The sequence below is a fragment of the Calonectris borealis genome, chromosome 2, assembly GCF_964195595.1.
Source record: "Calonectris borealis chromosome 2, bCalBor7.hap1.2, whole genome shotgun sequence".
NCBI lineage: Eukaryota > Metazoa > Chordata > Aves > Procellariiformes > Procellariidae > Calonectris > Calonectris borealis.
Window position 1 is genome coordinate 171638133 of NC_134313.1, and position 20786 is coordinate 171658918.

The 20786-nt window shown below is 55.4% G+C and overlaps 1 long non-coding RNA gene across 4 annotated transcripts; it reads left to right on the plus strand.

The window, feature by feature from the left end:
- The first annotated feature begins 257 nt into the window (after positions 1 to 257).
- LOC142079749 (uncharacterized) lies at positions 258 to 17654 on the plus strand. 4 transcript variants are annotated; one of them, XR_012672778.1, is made up of 5 exons: positions 258 to 469; positions 1130 to 1366; positions 1722 to 1874; positions 2071 to 2226; positions 17087 to 17654. It is a non-coding gene; the product is annotated as an uncharacterized LOC142079749 (long non-coding RNA). The 4 variants fall into 4 exon arrangements; XR_012672777.1 differs by lacking the exon at positions 17087 to 17654 and adding an exon at positions 2507 to 2746; XR_012672776.1 differs by lacking the exon at positions 17087 to 17654 and having other exon boundaries at positions 263 to 469; positions 2071 to 2746.
- Positions 17655 to 20786: the final 3132 nt, after the last annotated feature.

Genomic DNA, 20786 nt, shown 5'->3' on the forward strand with positions numbered 1-20786 from the left:
TTTCAAAGATCTCGACCGTTTGGAGAAACGGCCTGGAAAAAAGGATTCCTCTTTCGCAGCGAGTTTGCGAGGACAGACGGGTTGCCGTACTCTTTAACAAAAATACTCAACTTGGGACGTATCGGGTGAGGAAATCGCGGCTCTACTTAGGCTTGAGAAAACGTACGTAGGTACCTGTGCCCGTCACCTGCGCGTCTCTAGGAAAGTGAGTTCTAGCGAAACTAAAGCTGCCGATGAGCCAAAAAAAAAGGCACGGTTGTCTAAAACATGCATAAGCTCTAGTGGCCTGTCTCAACAACTGCACCAAAGATGATGCAAAATACTTTCTCCTCCACTCAGTTGTAGTCTTCACAGAAAAGGAAGCTTTGTGCTAAACTTTTTTTTTTTTGCCTTTCCTCTCAGCAGAACGTCAACTGCCGTGAAAGTACGAGACGGATGGAAAGGATCCCTAGTGGTCTGCAAGTACAAGGTAGGCCTGTGATACGTGTCTGCATTTTTCCTAAGGTGCTTGTAGTGTGGACTTTACAGTTAACACGAAGAATGTGGCAACTCTCCTTCTATCTGATTTTTTAACGTGAAATATTTTAACACAAATACTAAAAATAAAGGTCTGTTCTGGAGCGTGGTACGCCTATTCAAGGCTCGCTTTCCTTCGTCTGTTTTCTCTTCCTGAAAGCAGAGTCTTCTGTTTCTGTGCGCTTGCTATTAAAGGGTGCTGTGAAAATAACGTTGGACTAGAAGAGGAAAGGAACCGTTTGTAAGAGTTCGGATGTTCGGGAGAAACAGGCTTTGTTTTCACGATAAAAGCTTTAGGCTTTTTCAGTCAGTCAGTGTTTAAAATACCTTACAGGAGCACTCGAACACCTTACTGAGATGCTAGCATCTGTGCTAAAAGCAATCAAGGTCAAAGAAGAGGCGCGGACAACACGGGACAAATCGGTGTCGCTTCGGTGTGTTTTCCAGGCTTTCCCGAGAAGCGGTAGCAGCCTCGTAACTAGCGACAGAGAGTCCTGATGTGTTTTCGGTGAGTTACTGCTTCTATCGCGTCCTTTTTCCTTAACCTGCAGCGCGTAATTTTGACTTTGGTTGGAAAGAGATTTTCCAGAATGGAAATCTTTCTCGTTCAAAGGAGTTGCCTTTTACGAACTTCCCATCAGAATGGATCTTCAGAGATGACGTGCTTGGCAGTAGAAGTCATCCGCAAGGAGACTTTTCACTCTCTCTGGAAAAAAAAAAAGGAGTTAAGTCGATTTCCTTGCAAGGACCCAAGCGCAGCACATCTTCCAATAGTCGACGTATGGCTGATCTTTGGTTCTCGGGTGTAACGGTCGAGAGATCGTAAAGACGCGTTCCTCCGCACGCTCGGGTACGGCCGACAGCATTAGCAAACCTGCCAGTCCTTTTTGGTAGCCTGATGTATTGCAGCACCGGGGATTTGATATTCCCCACCGCCTGCCCCTGCCCCCCCCTCCCCCCTCCCCCCCCAAAAAAGTAAAACCGTATGGGAGATCTCTTATCTCACTGATTTTTCTATCGTAAATGAAATTTTAAAAAGAAAGTTAAAATTGTCTGATTTCCAAACTGACTTACATTGTTTAAACTGCAACTGCCAAATAGCTGTAGTGTATAATTTATTAGGTGTGCTTAAGCAGTTGGGTAGTTGCTCTAAACGTTTAAAAAGAGAGGCAACTGATCGGGCTTTTTCCCCGATCTTTTGGCAGAGTGCTCTGAAGTCCTTTATTTCTGTCTCGCTTTCGACGGCGCGTTTCCCCGGCAGTTCGGTAGCATCGGTCTCGGCGCAGCTGGCCAGGCGTCCCTCCTAGTCATGTGACGCACGCAAAACCCTGGTCAAACGATAGCTGTGTAGTTTGGAGGTAGATAATTTAACGGCATGAATTCACAGCTACGCAATTTCAATTAATGCAAAAGGAAAATCAAATATTTTTATAGTATAAGCCTTCTCATTGTACGTCTGTAAGCGTACGCACGCCTTTTTAGCATAAAATGAATTGCTGAGATTTGTTCTTTCTTTTTCATTTTACTCTTCAAAGTTTTACGCTTCACTTTCAGCTTTATCGGCCAAGCGAGCGAGATGCGCAGCAGCAGCAGCAGCAGCAGCAGCAGCGCAAGGGCTGGAGCTGTGGCGGCGGATCCGTGAGCGTAGATGCCGATTACGGCGCGCCCTTGTCCTGCAGCCTCACGGGGTTATCTCCCTGCAGCGGTGCTGTAAGGAAGGGACGAGGCGTTTTCCGACACCAGCGAGAGCGTTTACTTCTCTGCGAAGGACGTGTTCAGAATCGCGTCAATTAGTCCTCACGCTGATTTTAAGCGTTCGGCTCGCTCGCGCTTTTAAAGGCCGCGTTGTATTTCGAGCTGACCCGTTTGCCTGGCACCCTCCTTTAGCTCGACTGCTGCCCTCTCCCTTGTCCTGACCGAATTCCTCTGCTGCCTTCGGTGCTGTTTTTTTTAACGTGCTGAAATATCCGTCGGGATTTTTGTTTTTCAGATGCCTCGCTGTGAGCGTCCCGTGGTGCTCAGGAGAGACCCCCGGCCCGGGTTTGCCTGCCGGTCGTTGGGTGTGCTGAGGGTGAGGGGCCGGCTGGCAGCCTGCGGGACGGGGGCTGGGGGGGGCTGCAAGCGTTTGGGGGGGCCGCCCCTCCTTTATCTTTCTAGCAGAGCCCCCCTTTTTGGCGGGGGCGCGTGTGTACATACGTAAACGGCATTATTAAAGTAACGAGCTGCCGGTTGGGGCCGTTTCCCTCGTTTTGTGTCTTTTTGGGGGGGTGAATAAAAAGGGGGGGTTGGGGGGCCTGGAGGGGTGATGATGTCATTTGGGCCACCCCAGCATCACCACGGGGCTGATGATGCCGTGGAGGAGCAGGTGAGTGGGGAAGGAGGAGCAGGTCATGGGGGTCCGTGTCCCCCTCTCCCCACCTCCCCAAAGGGGGTCACAGCCCAAATTGCCTGAAAATTCATGGGGGGGGGGGGTTCAAAAATTTTTAAAAACTGTAAATATATCTGTGAGGCCTCGAAATAGAGAAAAATCTCTCCTTGTTACATATATTGAAAAATAATATTAATTTATACGTACAAAAGGATTTCAAAATAAGAACCTATATCTGCCCTATTATATAAAGGATTTTAGAGTATAAAAAAATTCGAAAGATGTATATAGGGTTTGAAAATACAAAAATAACTCACGTCTCTATAAATTAAAAAATAAAGAACTTCCAAATGCAAAAAGGATGATACATTTTATACATGAAGGAATTTAAAATAGAAAAAGGTCTGAATAGATACCGCTATCTACACTTACTACGTGTTACATAGAGAGTCTACATAGACATTATATGTAATCTAAGAGATTATGTACAAGTGTAAATAGACATCTAAGTCTAAAACCTAAGTCTATAAAGATATAGGTGTAAATATACGTAAGTGTAAATAGAGAAGTCTATAAAGACATTTAAGTGTTCAAAATATGTAAGTCAACAGATCGATAGTCTGAGCAGGTATTATATATAATAAGTGGGAAATAGGGGGATATAAGTGAAACATAAATATATTCACTAAATATATATATAGAGATATGTGTAAATACATTAAGTGTAAATGTCTATGATAATAAGGTTTTTAAAATGCAAAGAAACCCTGTTTATAGAAAGGATTTTAAAACTCGACACACGCACCCCCTCCCCCCCCGCCCCGAAACACCTCTCTATTGAAGATACAAAAGCGCTTTCAAAAGCTGCCTCTTCCCTGTTCTCCTTTTCCGCCTGTTCCCATCCTGATCGGGGGCCAGTTCCCCCAACAGGGACTTTCCCCTGCAGGGCTGCGCACGCAGAGCGGGACCTGCCGCCATGGCCTAAAAATACCACAAAACCCCTAATTCGGGGCCTGCAAGGGGTGGGGAAAAAAAAGCCCGCAATTTTGGGGGAAAAATACCCAACTTGGAGCTCCCGGGAAAGCCAAATCCGCCTGGATTTGGGCAGCCGGAAAGCAAAAAAAACCCCCATTTTCACGCACAAAACGAAAAAGCAAAAACCACCAATTTTTGTTGTGAAAAAGCGTTGAAAAACCTCCAAATGGTGGAATGTTTTGGAAAAGGAAAAAACCCCAGTTTTGATATTACGGAAAAGCAAAAAACCCCCCGATTTGGGGAAGCTTTGGGGTGAAACACCAGCCGTTTGAGGGGCCCGGACCCCTGGGGTGCTGCCTGCCCCGCCAACCTGCCCGTTGCCCCCCGCCCAAACTCTGGCACCCCCCTGCCGCTCCCCCGCCCCCCACTCCCACCCCGCTCTCCCTCCTCCTGCGTTTTGGGTTTGTGCTGAAAACGGCGTCGGTGACGCGGGGCTGCGTGAGTTCCCGCTGCGCAGCGCTTGCACCGCGCCGGGGGCTGTGCTGCTCCTCGCCCCGCCCTGCCGGCGAGCGGGCTGGGGGTGCGCGAGGGCCTGGGAGGGGGCACCGCTGGGAGAGCTGACCCCGGCGGACCCAGGGGATGTTCCAGACCCTGTGACGTCAGGAAATAAAACTCGGGGGGCGGTTGGCGGGGGGGCCGCTGCTGGGCTGCGGCTGGCTGGGCATCGGGCGGTTGGCGGCGAGCCCTTGTTTTCGTTTGTACCGCTTGTCTGTCTGGGGTTTTTTGGGGTTTTTTTCCCCCCTTTTCCTTACAAGTGGAGTTTTTTCACTTTTGCCCTTCCAATTCTCTCCCCCCTCCCGCTGAGGGGGGAGCGAGTGAGCGGTTGTGTGGTGCTGAGTTGCCGGCTGGGATTCAACCACGGCACAAGGTGAGTTGCAAGCCCTGCTGGCTAAACGCTTTAGGCTCCCCACGTTATTCCTGCCATCTTGCGAGGCCCTCCTTGTTCTTTCCTGCTGCTTTCAAGTGCCTTGTGCTCCAGCAGCAGGCTGGGAAGGAGGGTTGTGGCAGGAGCTGCAGCACCCTGTGACTCCTTCTCGGGCTGCTAGCTTCGCCCTTTGTATGGGCTGCCGAGGTCGTCGGCTCCGCAGGGGCCACAGGCAGCCCGCAGAGCTTGACGCCAAGCCATTCCTTTCCCCTCTGCGCAGCAGCGGTTCTGCCGCTGCTACAGGCAGCCGCTTGCTCGAGGGCGAGGGGCTGGGATGACGACAGGCTGCTGCACGCTTCAGTCGAACTGAGACGCCGTTCTCTGGGGAGCCGGTGCAAGGAGAGCTCAGGTCCGTTCTGTACCGCCGATGGCTCTTCACGAGGGAAGCGTGCTCTGGTTTTAGCAGAAAAAGGTGTCGGTCACAGGCAGCCGCCTATCACTGCGCACAGCTCAGCTATTTGGCAGGGGTCTTGCTTGTTCAAGTAGAGGCGTATTCCTCGCCTTGCAGTCTCGATGGCAAAACAATCGGGGGTTCAAGCTACAAAAGCACAGAGCAAGGATGGAACCTGCCGGGCTCTACGGTCAACTGCTGAGGACGCCTAATACACCAGCAGGCCTCTTGGCTTTCCCTGCCTCATTTCTAATTCCTTTGCACGCTGGAGGGCAGGGTGGTAAGTGACGTCGTGCAGTGTCTCTCCTCCAAGTGGCAAGCCCTGCGCGTGTGCAGGATGAGGAGAGCAGAGTGCTGATAGCACAGAGGCGAGGAAAGGTGCAAACACCGCAACACAGCCCCAGGACCACCAGCGTATCGCTCGTTTGCAGGTCAGCCCCTGGCACCGGGTCTGCTCAGTGGTTTCCTGATGGACATAGCTGCCCCTCCCCTGCTCTCAGGGTGTCACCCGTGTGGCCTTATTTTTTTTAAATCTCTCTCCAGCATCTGTTGAGTCGCCGCTGTCACTCCCACAACCCCGATGCCACCTGCAGACCGAGACAGCGATCCCTGGGGCTTCCTCCGGGTTAGAAAGAAACCTGTTCCACAGGTCCCCGTGCTGCTTCTCCTCCCCGGGTAATGGGCTGGGGGGCACGGGCAGAAACCACCACGGGACTTGTAAAGCGGCCAAAGGGAAGGGACTGAAATGCTGGAGCCACCGGGTGCTTTTTGGTACAGAGGCGATGAAGATTCGTGCCTGGGCCGCGAGTGGGAAAAGGGCAGGGAAATCTAAGCCCAGTACCGCCAGTAAGCAGTTACCGTCTTTCGATGGTACGAACTGGGCGGAGAGAAGGGGAAAGGGCCGGTGAGCGACGGTGGCACCCGGCGGGCGGAATTGGGTACTGCAGCTCTTGAGCCGCGCATGCGCGGTGGGGCGCTCTCCTCTGCTCGCTGCTGCCACCGAGCGACCAAAGCTGGGTACTGCAGCTCTAGAGCAGCGCATGCGCGTTAGCGCGCTCTCCTCTGCTCGCTGCTGCCACCGAGCGATGAAAATTGGGTACTGCGGCTCTTGAGCCGCGCATGCGCAGGGGCGCGCTTTCCTTTGCTCGCTGCTGCCACCGAGCGACCAAAACTGGATACTGCAGCTCTTGAGCCGCGCATGCGCAATAGCGCGCCTTTCTTTGCTCGCTGCTGCCACCGAGCGACGAAAATTGGGTACTGCGGCTCTTGAGCCGCGCATGCGCAGTAGCGCGCCTTTCTTTGCTCGCTGCTGCCATCGAGCGACCAAAACTGGGTACTGCAGCTCTTGAGCCGCGCATGCGCGGTGGCGCGCTCTCCTTTGCTCGCTGCTGCCACCGAGTGACCAGAATTGGGTACTGCAGCTCTTGAGCCGCGCATGCGCGGTGGCGCGCTTTCCTTTGGTCGCTGCTGCCACCGAGCGACCAGAATTTGGTACTGCAGCTCCTGAGCCGCGCATGCGCGCTGGCGCGCTTTCCTTTGCTCGCTGCTGCCACCCTGTGACCAAAACTGGGTACTGCAGCTCTTCAGCCGCGCATGCGCGCTAGCGCGCCTTTCTTTGCTCGCTGCTGCCACCGAGCGACCGGAATTCGGTACTGCAGCTCCTGAGCCGCGCATGCGCGCTGGCGCGCTTTCCTTTGCTCGCTGCTGCCACCCTGTGACCAAAACTGGGTACTGCAGCTCTTCAGCCGCGCATGCGCGCTAGCGCGCTTTTCTTTGCTCGCTGCTGCCACCGAGCGACCAGAATTCGGTACTGCAGCCCTTGAGCCGCGCATGCGCGGTGGCGCCCCCTTTCTCCGCGCTGCCGTCCGCCGGTAACGGCAATGCCGTACTGTCGTGCCTGCGGGGTGATGCCGCCGCGTTCGTTGGTTCGTCCCGGTAAGGAAACGCCGCTGCCGCCCCACGTGCGCGGTGCCGGCGGGCGCTGGGCCTGCAAAGCGCGGACCTGCAGCGCCGGTGCCGCCCCCGTGCACGCGCCGCCCGGCGGCTGCTCGCTGCTGCCGCCCCGTGGCCGAATCGCGGTACTGCAGCGCCGGCACCGCTCAGGTGCGCAGCGGCGCCGCCGCCGCCGCCTTCGCTGCTGCCGCCCCGAAGCCGAAGCGTGGTCCTGCAGCCCGGCGTCCGCGCGCCGGCTCTGGCCCCTCCATGCGCCGTCCCCATCCCGGTGCCTCCCTCATCCCGGTGCATTCGTCATCCCGGGCGGCAATGGTTAGGGTGCCCCCCCCCCGCATGCCAGCACCCCCAAGAGTGTCGGCGTGTCCCGGTGCTGTCCCCATCCCTGGGGCAGCTCCCCGTCCCCTGTCCCTGCGGCTGGTCGTTGGGCTCTGTGTTCCCCCAATAAACCACGGGGACGGAGGGGACCCCTGGGGACAGGGGGTGGGGACCCCCAGAGAGTAGGCTGTGCTGCCGTCGCTCCTCGGTGCTGGCCCTGCTTGTCCCCTGTCCCCGCAGTGGTGACGAACTCCGGGCCACTGGCGGGGACCCTCACTGTCACCTTCCCCCCATGCCAGTTGCCACCAGCGACAGGGACAGCGACGCACCGACGCACCCCCGGGGGTGTTTGGGGTCCCCAGGGCGGGAGCGGAGCTGCAGGATGCCGGGTCCCCCCTGCCCGAGCCCTGCAGACCCAGGTGGAGCGCAGGCAACCCCGGCCCTGTCCCCAGCCCTGTCTCCGCGTGGCCGTGGGTCGGTGCTGCCATTGCGTGGCCAGCGGCTGGGAGGACACAGCTCCCGCCGGCTGGGGCCAGAGGAGCCCGGCAGCCTGGGGACCCCTGGGAAGGGCTGGCTGTCGTGGGGACTCGGCGCCCAGGGCCCAGGGCACCCCAGAGACCCTACAACAGGGTGCAGCATGAACTATTTTATTACCTGTGCAGTATCCATGAGTGAGTCCCCATCGTTCCCATCCTGGTCCCCCAGTGGGTCGGGGTCCCAGCTGCCCCTGGGGGTGGCTGCAGGTGTCGGGGGTGGGATCCCTTCTCCCCACGGTGCCCCCCACCTCCCCAGGGTCATCCCTCCCAGTCTCAACTCCCCACATGGTGTCCTCAATCTCCCGAGAAACACCTCTGTCCCCCAATGTCCCCCTACCTACCCAACTCCCAGGGTCCCTCCCGGACCCCAGGATTCCCCCCCTGCCCCATCCTGAGGCCCCCCCCTCCCCCATCCCCATGGTCATGAGACACACACACACTCACCCCCTCCAGCACTGGGGAGACACTGGGAAGAGCCGGCACCGCCATCTCGGGGTCCTGCTGGCCCTCATCCTCTCTAAAGTCTTGCACCATGCTCTGCTCCTTGGGGGGAGTGCCCACAGTCAGGGGGGTGGGGGCTCCCCTCCTCCCCAGGGAACCCCCCCAACCTGTCCAGGGCACCCTCTGCCACCTCCCCAGGGTCCAATCACCGTAACAGGGTCTGACCCTGGGATCCCGCTGGTTAACGTCAGGTGCAAGAGAAGGTTCCTCATTACTCCTTGATTAGTTCTTAGGTGCCAGCTCGAGCTGGGTGCCTCCAGAGAGGGACCCCTACCCCGGATCACCCTCCTTGCACACCTGCACCCGTTGCAGGAGGGTCCACGCGCACCATGGGAGCCATGTGGGAACCGGAGGCGGCCTCGAGGCTGCTCAGCAGCAGCCAAAACACCCCAGTGGTTTCAGGCACCGGCTGTTTTGCTCCCGAACCCAAGGGTACTGCCGAGAAAAATAACCACCGCTGTCACACGAGGGTCCTGCACAATCCCCACCATCGCACAAGGGTCCCCGTGCACCTGCCCGCCATTGCACGAGGGTCCCCTGCACACCAACCAATTGCATAAGGGTCTTCCTGCACTGCCCCCCCCATTGCATGGGTGTCTCCACACACCGACCCCCCGCTGCGCAAAGGTCCCTGCACAATCCCCACCGTTGCAGGGAGGTCCCTGCGCAGGCACCCGCCGTGCACAAGGCGCCGTGCGCATGCGCACTTCCTGGGCGGGGACTACAACTCCCGGCGTGCCCCCCGCGGGCGGCCCGGAGGAGCCGCGCGCTGATTGGCTGCGGAGGATATTTCAACGGGGCGCGCGGCGGGCTCTGCACCCAGGCGGCGGCGGCGGCGGCGGCGGCGGCGGCGGCGGCGGCGGCGGCGGCGGCGGCGGCGGCGGCGGCGGCGGCGGCGGCGGCGGCGGCGGCGGCGGCGGCGGCGGCAGTCTGAGGTGCCGCGGGCACGGCGGGCTGGCGGGAGGCTGGGGACCCCCCGGGGGACTGAGGAGGGGGGCTGTGCGTCTCGGGGGGACCGGGGAGGGGGGCCGGGGGGGGCTGTGCGTCCCGGGGGGGGCCGGGGGGGGCTGTGCGTCCCGGAGGGGGCCGGGGAGGGGGGCCGGGGGGGGGGCTGTGCGTCCCGGAGGGGGCCGGGGGGGAGGCTGTGCGTCCCGGAGGGGGCCGGGGAGGGGGGCTGGGGGGGGCTGTGCGTCCCGGAGGGGGCCGGGGAGGGGGGGCTGTTCGTCCTAGGGGGGCTGGGGAGTGGGGCTGGGGGCGGGGGCTGCAGTCCCCCAAGGAGCTGGGGAGTGGGGCTGTGGGTCCTGGCGGGGCTTGAGAGTGGGGCTTGGGGCTCCCACGGGGCTGGAAAATGGTGTGGTCGGGTGCTGTGAGCACCGGGGGTCCTGGGGCTGGGAGGCGCTTGCAAACACCGGGGAGGGGCTGCGAGCATGGGGGGGCACAAGGGTTGCACCAGGGTCGGTGCACGATCACCTCCATTGTACGGGTGTCGATGTACAGCCAGCCGGGCTGCACGAGGCGCCGTGCGCATGCGCGGTCCCGGGGCGGGGACTACAACTCCCGGCGTGCCCCGCGCGGGCGGTCCGGTGGAGCCGCGCGCTGATTGGCTGCGGAGGGTATTTCAACGGGGCGCGCGGCGGGCTCTGCACCGAGGCGGCGGCGCAGCGTGAGTGTGAGGGGCCGCGGGCCCGGGGAGCCGAGGAGTGGGGCTGTGGCGGGGGGGCGGGGCGGTCCTGCAGGCTCCGGGGACGGGGGCTGGGGGGGCTCCAGGCGGGGGAGGGGCTGTGAGCATCTGGGGAGTGGGGCTGGGGGGCGGGGCTGTGTGCCCTAGGGGGGCCGCGGAGTGGGGCCGGGGCGGGGGGGCGGGGTGGGCGCTGTGTGCAAACAGACCCTCCCTGCGAGTCCCCACTGTCGCCCCGTGGGGCCGGGCACCCCCCAGCCCTCCCTGCAGGCAGACGGGCAGCCTGTAGGCAATGGAGGCCGCTCGCCCCAGCGAGGTGCTCGAGCCTGGGGGCTTCACGGGCCGAGTCGAGGGAGGAGCTGCTGGAGAGAGGGCTTAGAAACGGCCTTCTGCCCCCGAAACTGCTGGAGCATTTGAAGGGGAAGGACAGGTCCACCCCAGGGCCCCAAGGGGAAGCCCTCGGAGCAGGGACTTGGGGTTGTTCCAGGAGCAAAAGCTGGTCCCAGCCAGCTCGCCTCTGCTCCCCCGGCACCGGGATCGGACCTTTCAGTCCCGTTTCTGCCCGAAGCATCACACAAGCGCTTGCCCTCCCCGGGGGCATCTTTGGGCCTTGAGAACAGGCGCAGCAGCTGGGTTTTTGGGCTCAGAAATGGGTGCCAAGTGAGCTGGTTTGGGGGCCCAAAGCAGAAGCCGGTTTGGCCGTTTGTGCGGGGGGCTGGGAGGGCATTGGGGGCTGCGGGGGAAAGCAGGGGGTGGGCAGGGTGCGTGGACCCTCCCCGGGGGGAGGGGCTCTGGTCCTGCTGGACCCCGAAGTGCGGGAGGCCGGCACGCACCAGGCCCAACTCAACGTCTGCGGTGGTCTCTGGGGGGAAGAGGTGGTCTCTGCTTTTCAGACCCCGCACGCCCTCTTCGAGTCCAGCTCTTGCTTGTCGACTGCTTCGAATAGTTATTAACTGATTAGTCGTACAAACTAATTAATGTTTATACAATGTCCAACTATGATATTTAATCCTAATAGTCGAGTTTTGACGGCGATTGGTTTACGACCTTGTCAAAAGCCCAGGCTGTTGCAAATAGCTGGAGCTTGTAAGGAGAAGGAGCTGAAATCAACGGTGCAGAGCTGGAGCTTCAATTAGCCAGAACCGTCGCAAGCAGGAGCTGGAACGAGACGGGGTGTCCGCTGTCTGGGGCATGCCTTAGCCAGAGGCAAAATTACCAGCAGCTGTAACGAGCGGGAGCTGCGATTCGCTGCAGTGTCTGTTTGCCGGAGCATCCGTCGGCCAGACTGCACTCCCAGCACGGCTGAAGAGCAGCCAGGCGCAGGCAGGGCTGTCCCCGGCAAGGCGCTCCGAGCGGCAGGGAGGCGAGTTGTCCTTCTGCTAGCGGGGAGCCCGAGCTCTTCCCTCGGGGATTAAATCCACGCCACGCGTGGATCCGCTCTCTTTGCGTGGAGGGTCTCTCCCGGTCCCGTTCCCGAGGGCTGAAGCGAGGTCCCCCGGGGGGCAGGCGGCAGCACGAGGCGGCGGTGTCTCCCCGGTACCCGGCAAAGGGGAGCGAAACCGGCCGGCTGGAGCTCCCGGGGTGCACAGCCCGGCCCCGCACGGCAGAATCCTTCCCTGGGTTTTCGCCGTTGGCTGGGTGTGACAAACAGGTTCATTTTGTGCCTCCTCTTTTCCCAGCGTCACCTTCTGCGTCACGTGAAGAAAATCCTGCGTGGTTGACGCCGCTTGCTGCTCAGGTGATGGCACGTGTGGGGCCGGGGGAGCCGGGAGAAACATTGGCGCGTTCAAGGTCGCTGCAGGTGCTCCCCGTTAAACCCAGGGAAAGGGCAAATTTGCTGCCGGTGCAGAAAAGCTGATGAACAATTGCTGTGAACAGAGCGTGCCTACGTACCCTCGTTAGCGTAACTAACCCTGGGTAGTTACGAGTGTTTTCCTTTCAGGGAAAAGAATGAGCTTTCATCTACGAAAAATTAAGAGCTGCCTGTGTCCTTCTTTAAGTTCAAGTGTTTCTCTTCTGTTTGTTCATACTGATTTTATGGGCAGGTTGGAAATAGCCTTTTATTTTTATAGGCATAACTCAATTTGTAGTACTACGTGGTGTCAGGAGAGTGAATTTTGGAGCACCCAGGTATCACTAGAAACGGAATGAATGAGACACGATGGAAACTGATATTTAAACTTGATTTTTACTTGATTTTTTTTTTCCTGAGAGTGTTGACGGCACGTTGTCCTGTGGCTCAATCCACGTTCTGTTCAGTGGAGTCTTCAGTCTAGGACTTTTAAGGAAAAAAGTTGGTCCTTCCAAAAAAGGGCTAGTCATTCATAGGCTCGAGGCATAGACTTGGAGAGCCGCTTAAGTACGTGATCAGAATTAAAGCCAAATGTCGCTTCGTGTTGCTGCTGTTGGCCTTCACTTTCGTTAATTTCCCCGCTGCTCCGTCATGGTTGGGAGCTCTGAATCATCATTTTTTTCACTCCCTAACGCATTTTTCTCCCCAAGGAGAGGCTACGTTTAAAAGTTACTTAGTTTCCTCGCAAATGCATCGGTCAATAAAACGGAGTTATGATTATTAAAACCACACAAATGACACCGGTCTTACAGATCTGGACTATTTCTGAACACGTGTTCATCGCGTGCAGATGTCATCGGGATACGGATCACCTGCATTTCATGCTCTGACGAGACAATCTGCTGAGACAGGGACGAGCTCCAAAAGAAAAAAAAGGTACAACGTCAAGGTTTTGTTTTGTTGTTGGTTTTTGTGGGCTTTTTGTGTTTGTGTTATTTTTTGGTTTGGGTTTTTTTTTTTTTTTAAAAAGAGTGCGATGTTGACTGGTGGCAGCCTGCAGAGCTCTCTTGCTGCCTGACCTCTCCTTTTCTTCTCTGTCACTCCTCTTTCGTGGCTGTAATTTTCACTCGGGTAGTTTTAGAAGAGCGATTTAGTTCCTCGCCTGTGTAGATGTGCTGGTAATACCTGGAAGGTAAATGCTTGAACCGGTAGCGAATAACTTGGCTACAAGCAGAATTTCTGAAGGAAGAACAACAACAGCAGGAAGCAAGTAGCGAGTTACCCCAAATTTGTGTGTGTCAAACACATCAAAGTTTTATTGCCAAACATTGTTTGGCAACGTGTTCCAAATGGCTCGTTTTGGTAAACATAAATTTTCAGGAAGTTCAGGGTTGTGTGTGGAAAAACGTGCCCCTCTGTCTAGGTGTCCTGCTACGTAAATAGCATCAGTCAGTAGCGCATCCAGCGGCAGGGCTGCTGTTCCCTGCTCTCGATATTGCCGTAGTAGTGTTGTGATATTTCGACCTAAGAGGCGGGTTTAGGAATGGAAGGAGAATGCCTGCGTCCTGCAAGGGCTACGAATGCCGACCCTTTTCTCTGCCTGCTGCTTTCCTGTGCGTGAGATGAAACTGTATTGTTTTTCTCCCTTGTTCCCGGTAGAAATATTTCTGAAGCTGTCGCTGCTGTGGGTTTGCAATGTGCGTTACTGCGTTTTTGTAGAGTTCTAGTTACGGATCGTTTCTGCCGCGGCAAAGTGTCAAGATACGGTTTTCAGTTTAAAGCTTCAGAAGCTGCATTCGCTGAAATCGGCGTAGGTGAAGCTGGTTGTTGTGGTTTAACCCGGCAGGCAGCTAAACACCACGCAGCTGCTCGCTTGCTCCCCCTGCCCCCAAAGTGGGGTGGGGGAGAGAATCGGAAAAAAAAGTGAAGTTCGTGGGGTGAGGTAAAGACAGTTTAATGGGACAGAACAGGAAGGGGAAACAATCGTAACGATAAAAGAATATACAAAATAAGCGGCGCACAATGCGATTGCTCACCGCCCGCCGACTGATGCCCAGCCGGTCCCCGAGCGGCAGTCGCCGCCGCCCGGCCAACTCCCCCAGCTTATGTACTGAGCGCGACGTCATATGGTACGGACTGTCCCTTTGGCCGGTTTGGGTCATCTGTCCTGGCTAAGGTCCCTCCCAGCTTCTCGCTGGCAGGGCATGAGAAGCTGAAAAGTCCCCGACTAGCGTAAGCGCTACTTAGCCACAACTAAAACATCAGCGTGTTATCCACGTTTTTCTCGTCCTAAATCTAAAACACAGCGCTATACCAGTTACCAGGAAGAGAATTAACTCTATCCCAGCCGAAACCAGGACGCTGGTCTTGCGCATGATCCCGCTGTGCTCGCAGGGGTGCTCAGTGGCTCCTCATCAAAACAGCGAGGTGCGTGTGGACGTCCGTAGGGTTGCGCTAGGGGTCTGGGGGTGTTATGTATTTTTGCTGTTGGAAGACGGAATAGAGCGTGTGCCTGTTAAATCTAACGATGGTCGAAGGTTGGGAGGGACCCTGAGCAGGTTTGGTGGCACAACTGCAGTTTTCAAAGATCTCGACCGTTTGGAGAAACGGCCTGGAAAAAAGGATTCCTCTTTTGCAGCGAGTTCGCGAGGACAGACGGGTTGCCGTACTCTTTAACAAAAATACTCAACTTGGGACGTATCGGGTGAGGAAATCGCGGCTCTACTTAGGCTTGAGAAAACGTACGTAGGTGTCTGTGCCTGTCACCTGCGCGTCTCTAGGCAAGTGAGTTCTAAAGCTGCCGATGAGCCAAAAGAAAAGGCACGGTTGTCTAAAACATGCAGAAGCTCTAGTGGCCTGTCTCAACAACTGCACCAAAGATGATGCAAAATACTTTCTCCTCCACTCAGTTGTAGTCTTCACAGAAAAGGAAGCTTTGTGCTAAACGTGTTTGTTTTTTTTTTTTTTTTTTCCTTTCCTCTCAGCAGAATGTCAACTGCCGTGAAAGTACGAGACGGATGGAAAGGATCCATAGTGGTCTGCAAGTACAAGGTATGCCTGTGATGTGTGTCTGCATTTTTCCTAAGGTGCTTGTAGTGTGGACTTTACAGTTAACACGAAGAATGTGGCAGCTCTCCTTCTATCTGATTTTTTTAACATGAAATATTTTAACACAAATACTAAAAATAAAGGTCTGTTCTGGAGCGTGGTACGCCTATTCAAGGCTTGCTTTCCTTCGTCTGTTTTCTCTTCCTGAAAGCAGAGTCTTCTGTTTCTGTGCGCTTGCTATTAAAGGGTGCTGTGAAAATAATGTTGGACTAGAAGAGGAAAGGAACCGTTTGTAAGAGTTCGGACGTTCGGGAGAAACAGGCTTTGTTTTCACGATAAAAGCTTTATGCTTTTTCAGTCAGTCAGTGTTTAAAATACCTTACAGGAGCACTCGAAAACCTTACTGAGATACTGGCATCTGTGCTAAAAGCAATCAAGGTCAAAGAAGAGGCGTGGACAACACGGGACAAATCGGCGTCGCTTCGGTGTGTTTTCCAGGCTTTCCCGAGAAGCGGTAGCAGCCTCGTAACTAGCGACAGAGAGTCCTGATGTGTTTTCGGTGAGTTACTGATTCTCTAATGTCCTTTTTCCTAACCTGCAGCGCGTAATTTTGACTTCGGGTGGAAAGAGATTTTCCAGAATGGAAATCTTTTTCATTCAAAGGAGTTGCCTTTTACAAACTTCCCATCAGAATGGATCTTCAGAGATGACGTGCTTGGCAGTAGAAGTCATCCGCAAGGAGACTTTTCACTCTCTCTGGAAAAAAAAAAAGGAGTTAAGTCGATTTCCTTGCAAGGACCCAAGCGCAGCACATCTTCCAATAGTCGACGTATGGCTGATCTTTGGTTCTCGGGTGTAACGGTCGAGAGATCGTAAAGACGCGTTCCTCCGCACGCTTGGGTACAGCCAACAGCGTTAGCAAACCTGCCAGTCCTTTTTGGTAGCCTGATGTATTGCAGCACCGGGGATTTGATATTCCCCACCGCCGGCCCCCCCCCCCCCCCCCCCCCAAAAAAAGTAAAACCGTATGGGAGATCTCTTATCTCACTGATTTTTCTATCATAAATGAAATTTTAAAAAGAAAGTTAAAATTGTCTAATTTCCAAACTGACTTGCGTTGTTTAAACTGCAACTGCCAAATAGCTGTAGTGTATAATTTATTAGGTGTGCTTAAGCAGTTGGGTAGTTGCTCTAAACGTTTAAAAAGAGAGGCAACTGAACGTTAGGGGCTTTTTTCCTGATCTTTTGGCAGAGTGCTCTGAAGCACTTTATTTCTGTCTCGCTTTCGACGGCGCGTTTCCCCGGCAGTTCGGTAGCATCGGTCTCGGCGCAGCTGGCCAGGCGTCCCTCCTAGTCATGTCACACACGCAAAACCCCTGGTCAAACGATAGCTGTGTAGCTTGGAGGTAGATAATTTAACGGTATGAATTCACAGCTACGCAATTTCAATTAACGCAAAAGGAAAATCAAATATTTTTATAGTACGAGTCTTCTCATTGTACGTATGTAAGCGTGCGCACGCCTCTTTAGCATAAAATGAATTGCTGAGATTTGTTCTTTCTTTTTCATTTTACTCTTCAAAGTTTTACGCTTCACTTTCAGCTTTATCGGCCAAGCGAGCGAGATGCGCAGCAGCAGCAGCAGCAGCACAAGGGCTGGAGCTGCGGCGGTGGATCCGTGAGCGTAGATGCTGATTACGGCGCGCCCTTGTCCTGCAGCCTCACGGGGTTATCTCCCGGCAGCGATGCTGTAAGGAAGGGACGAGGCGTTTTCCGACACCAGCGAGAGCGTTTACTTCTCTGCGAAGAACGTGTTCAGAATTGTGTCAATTAGTCTTCACGCTGATTTTAAGCGTTCGAATCGCTTGAGCTTTTAAAGGCGGCGTTGTATTTCGAGCTGACCCGTTTGCCTGGCACCCTCCTTTAGCTCGACTGCTACCCTCTCCCTTGCCCTGACCGAATTCCTCTGCTGCCTTCGGTGCTGTTTTTTTAACGTGCTGAAATATCCGTTGGGATTTTTGTTTTTCAGATGCCTCGCTGTGAGCGTCCCGTGGTGCTCAGGAGAGACCCCCGGCCCAGGTTTGCCTGCCGGTCGTTGGGCGTGCTGAGGGTGAGGGGCCGGCTGGCAGCCTGCGGGACGGGGGCTGGGGGGGGCTGCAAGCGTTTGGGGGGGCCGCCCCTCCTTTATCTTTCTAGCAGAGCCCCCCTTTTTGGCGGGGGTGCGTGCGTACATACGTAAACGGCATTATTAAAGTAACGAGCTGCCGGTTGGGGCCGTTTCCCTCGTTTTGTGTCTTTTTGGGGGGGTGAATAAAAAGGGGGGGTTGGGGGGCCTGGAGGGGTGATGATGTCATTTGGGGCACCCCAGCATCACCACGGGGGTGATGATGCCGTGGAGGAGCAGGTGAGTGGGGAATGGGGGGTCATGGGGGTCCGTGTCCCCCCCCCCCCAAAGGGGGTCACAGCCCAAATTGCCTGAAAATTCATGGGGGGGGGTTCAAAAATTTTTAAAAACTGTAAATATATCTGTGAGGCCTCGAAATAGAAAAAAATCTCTCCTTGTTACGTATATTGAAAAATAATATTAATTTATACGTACAAAAGGATTTCAAAATAAGGACCTATATCTGCCCTATTATATAAAGGATTTTAGAGTATAAAAAAATTCGAAAGATGTATATAGGGTTTTAAGATACAAAAATAACTCACGTCTCTATAAATCAAAAAATAAAGAACTTCCAAATGCAAAAAGGATGATACATTTTATACATGAAGGAATTTAAAATAGAAAAAGGTCTGAATAGATACCGCTATCTACACTTACTACGTGTTACATAGAGAGTCTACATAGACATTATATGTAATCTAAGAGATTATGTACAAGTGTAAATAGACATCTAAGTCTAAAATCTAAGTCTATAAAGATATAGGTGTAAATATATGTAAGTGTAAATAGAGAAGTCTATAAAGACATTTAAGTGTTCAAAATATGTAAGTCAACAGATCCATAGTCTGAGCAGGTATTATATATAAGAAGTGGGAAATAGGGGGATATAAGTGAAACATAAATATATTCACTAAATATATATAGAGAGATATGTGTAAATACATTAAGTGTAAATGTCTCTGATAATAAGGTTTTTAAAATGCAAAGAAACCCTGTTTACAGAAAGGATTTTAAAATTTGACACACACACACACACCCCCCCACACACACACCCCGCCCCGAAACACCTCTCTATTGAAGATATAAAAGCGCTTTCAAAAGCTGCCTCTTCCCTGTTCTCCTTTTCCGCCTGTTCCCATCCTGATCGGGGGCCAGTTCCCCCAACAGGGACTTTCCCCTGCAGGGCTGCGCACGCAGAGCGGGACCTGCCGCCATGGCCTAAAAATACCACAAAACCCCTAATTCGGGGCCTGCAAGGGGTGGGGAAAAAAAAGCCCGCAATTTTGGGGGAAAAATACCCAACTTGGAGCTCCCGGGAAAGCCAAATCCGCCTGGATTTGGGCAGCCGGAAAGCAAAAAAAACCCCATTTTCACGCACAAAACGAAAAAGCAAAAACCACCAATTTTTGTTGTGAAAAAGCGTTGAAAAACCTCCAAATGGTGGAATGTTTTGGAAAAGGAAAAAACCCCAATTTTGATATTATGGAAAAGCAAAAAACCCCCCGATTTGGGGAAGATTTGGGGTGAAACACCAGCCCCTTGAGGGGCATCGCTCGTGGTTATCCAGTCATCGGGAACGGATTATCTGTTGCGGGTCATCCCAGGCGAGTTTTCTGCTGTGGGTGGTCCCGGGTGGACCCCCTGGCGTAGGTCACCCCCACGCATGTCCCCCCCCGCCCCTCCCGGTGTCCGCCCCGCCTTTCCCGTGCGACGTTTTTCCCCCCGTGCGAGGTTTTCCCCGCGACGCGCCCCCCGTATCCCCTGCCCTCCTACCTCGTGCCCGCACTGCCCTCCTCTCTCCTCTCCCTCCTCCCACCCCCCGTGTTCCGCACTGCCTCCCCGTAACCCCTCTGCCCCGGACCCCTGGGGTGCTGCCTGCCCCGCCAACCTGCCCGTTGCCCCCCGCCCAAACTCTGGCACCCCCCTCCCGCTCCCCCGCACCCCACTCCCACCCCGCTCTCCCTCCTCCTGCGTTTTGGGTTTGTGCTGCAAACGGCGTCGGTGACGCGGGGCTGCGTGAGTTCCCGCTGCGCAGCGCTTGCACCGCGCCGGGGGCTGTGCTGCTCCTCGCCCCGCCCTGCCGGCGAGCGGGCTGGGGGTGCGCGAGGGCCTGGGAGGGGGCACCGCTGGGAGAGCTGACCCCGGCGGACCCAGGGGATGTTCCAGACCCTGTGACGTCAGGAAATAAAACTCGGGGGGCGGTTGGCGGGGGGGCCGCTGCTGGGCTGCGGCTGGCTGGGCATCGGGCGGTTGGCGGTGAGCCGTTGTTTTCATTTGTACCGCTTGTCTGTGTGGGGTTTTTCGCTCTGTTGTTTGGGGTTTTTTTCCCCCCTTTTCCTTACAAGTGGAGTTTTTTCACTTTTGCCCTTCCAGTTCTCTCCCCCCTCCCACTGAGGGGGGAGCGAGTGAGCGGTTGTGTGGTGCTGAGTTGCCAGCTGGGATTAAACCACGGCACAAGGTGAGTTGCAAGCCCTGCTGGCTAAACGCTTTAGGCTCTCCGTGTTATTCCTGCCATCTTGCCATCCTTGTTCTTTCCTGCTGCTTTCAAGTGCCTTGTGCTCCAGCAGCAGGCTGGGAAGGAGGGTTGTGGCAGGAGCTGCAGCACCCTGTGACTCCTTCTCAGGCTGCTAGCTTCGCCCTTTGTATGGGCTGCCGAGGTCGTCGGCTCCGCAGGGGCCACAGGCAGCCCGCAGAGCTTGACGCCAAGCCATTCCTTTCCCCTCTGCGCAGCAGCGGTTCTGCCGCTGCTACAGGCAGCCGCTTGCTCGAGGGCGAGGGGCTGGGATGACGACAGGCTGCTGCACGCTTCAGTCGAACTGAGACGCCGTTCTCTGGGGAGCCGGTGCAAGGAGAGCTCAGGTCCGTTCTGTACTGCCGATGGCTCTTCACAAGGGAAGCGTGCTCTGGTTTTAGCAGAAAAAGGTGTCGGTCACAGGCAGCCGCCTATCACTGCGCACAGCTCAGCTATTTGGCAGGGGTCTTGCTTGTTCAAGTAGAGGCGTATTCCTCGCCTTGCAGTCTCGATGGCAAAACAATCGGGGGTTCAAGCTACAAAAGCACAGAGCAAGGATGGAACCTGCCGGGCTCTACGGTCAACTGCTGAGGACGCCTAATACACCAGCAGGCCTCTTGGCTTTCCCTGCCTCCTTTCTAATTCCTTTGCACGCTGGAGGGCAGGGTGGTAAGTGACGTCGTGCAGTGTCTCTCCTCCAAGTGGCAAGCCCTGCGCGTGTGCAGGATGAGGAGAGCAGAGTGCTGATAGCACAGAGGCGAGGAAAGCTGCAAACACCGCAACACAGCCCCAGGACCACCAGCGTATCGCTCGTTGTTTGCAGGTCAGCCGCTGGCACCGGGTCTGCTCAAAAGCGCGGTTTCCTGATGGACATAGCTGCCCCTCCCCTGCTCTCAGGGTGTCACCCGTGTGGCCTTATTTTTTTTAAATCTCTCTCCAGCATCTGTTGAGTCGCCGCTGTCACTCCCACAACCCCGATGCCACCTGCAGTCCGAGACAGCGATCCCTGGGGCTTCCTCCGGGTTAGAAAGAAACCTGTTCCACAGGTTC